The following is a 1,831-nucleotide window of genomic DNA, read 5'->3' as shown; positions in this document are numbered from 1 at the left end:
TTTTTAAATGGCAATATATCAGCATATGAAGATATTGTGATATTTTAATGTATCAATATTTTTTCCCTCGTCTTTAGAAGTTTTTAAGTCTGTAAAAAAGACATTTTTGAGGAAGAAGAAGAAGTAATATTTTTTCTTTTTTTTTTAGACTTTAGAAACTCAGAAGCTGATCAAATATCGGGTTAAATATCGGTGGGGTGGCCGATGTCCAATATTCAGTTTTAAGGCTGATACAGGCCATACCGATAGGGGGCCGATTATGTCACGCATCCCTTCTTCCATTAGCAATCAAATTGTGATATTGTTCAGTGGATCTACAGCGAAATGTGTAGAGGTCAGGGTGGAACATTTAAATGCTCAGTCTTATATATTAAAATTGAACCTTATGAACCAAATGTCTCCTTTTCTATCTTGTAAGGTAACTAGATTTATTTTCCATTTAGTGTTTTGCAACTTTTAATCTCCCGATCATTAACATGCTTCTTAGTATTGCTCATAAACAGTAAACCATACAAACAGACACAGCGAACCATAAATAGATTAATACATTTAATCTATCATTACAATGAGAAATTTGTAGTGATTTTTATTTACTTACTGTTGTTTTGTAATTATCAAAACAATTTTAATTAACTTAGCTCCCCATGCATGTTTTCCTTTGGCATTTAGGCCAAAAAAGAAGGCGTGTTAAATTGTTTATTGATCATGTTAGGATCATTAATCTGCTCAAAGATCCAATGACAACCCACTTTTGAGTTTCTGGCAGAGGCCACCTAATTATTTAATTGAAATCTACTGATAACTAAAATAGCTTGCATTGGAGGAGAAACGTGCCCAAAGTATCACACATCTTCTGCTGCACAAGTATACATGAGGTGCACTTCAAACAGATTTAGCACCTTCAAAACATTTAGTTCATATCTTATTCTATAGTGTTTTGGGTAGGTTACAGTTACATTATAAGTTAACCTGCTCACGTTTTTATCCATGGCCAGGTGAATTATTTTATCTTCTATGAATAAAATCACTGGCTCTGTATACTGTATACTGACATATTAATCTCAATATATTTCCTAATGCCAGACTTGATGAAAAGATGTATCTTTACGTGCTTTAAGGTAATATTTTATGTATTGCTTTAGCTTTTAAATGGTGTTTCTTAGACATTATTTTATTTAGTTGCAGGAGGTGTATTGCTGTGGGTGGATATCTTAAAAAAAGGCTCAAGATGTCCTGCCTTTATCATCCAGCATCCCTCACATCCCCCCAGTTTGTCTTCGTCCCACTCAACGTCTCATTCTCTCAAGTCAGCCCTTCCTACGCCTCTCAATCTTTTTATGTGTTTCCTCTCTGAAACTTTGCATTACTAGTGAACCATCCGTTTTTTATTTTCCTTTTTCGGTGTCTCCTTTCCTATGCCAATTTTTCTCAAAAGTCTGTTAGTGCAAGATTGACATATTACAGAAACACTCTGGCTCTGTTGTCTTTATTGGAACTAAATCAGCTAAAAACAAGCTATTAAAGGGCAACAGTCCCAGTTATTTCAACAGACTTGGATTACAATTTAACACTGGTCGTAGAGAAATTCTTATGGCTTCACAACAAGTGAAATTTGAAATTTGCACAGGATTTAAATAAAAAAACGACAAACTATATATTATTTTTATTACTTTATTTCAAAACAGATGCCTAAATTAATCACTGTAAAAGTATGTAACATTTCGATTACATTGTAATGGTATTTTTTAACGTTTCAATTGTCATATCTGAACTTTTTATAAACTATATACATTTCTCTTTGGCAGGGTTCTCTAACCTGACTCCGCCAGAT

General features: G+C 33.4%; 1 protein-coding gene across 1 annotated transcript in view; it reads left to right on the top strand.

Moving 5' to 3' along the window:
* LOC107084992 overlaps positions 1 to 1,831 on the top strand; it is a 164,557-nt gene that overhangs the window by 1,314 nt on the left and 161,412 nt on the right. The gene's annotated exons all lie outside the window — the stretch shown is intronic.

Source organism: Cyprinodon variegatus, unplaced genomic scaffold (genome assembly GCF_000732505.1).
Source record: "Cyprinodon variegatus isolate N-32 unplaced genomic scaffold, C_variegatus-1.0 Scaffold113, whole genome shotgun sequence".
Lineage (NCBI taxonomy): Eukaryota > Metazoa > Chordata > Actinopteri > Cyprinodontiformes > Cyprinodontidae > Cyprinodon > Cyprinodon variegatus.
Note: the sequence above shows the minus strand (reverse complement) of the source record. Positions and strands in the feature narration are given on the sequence as shown.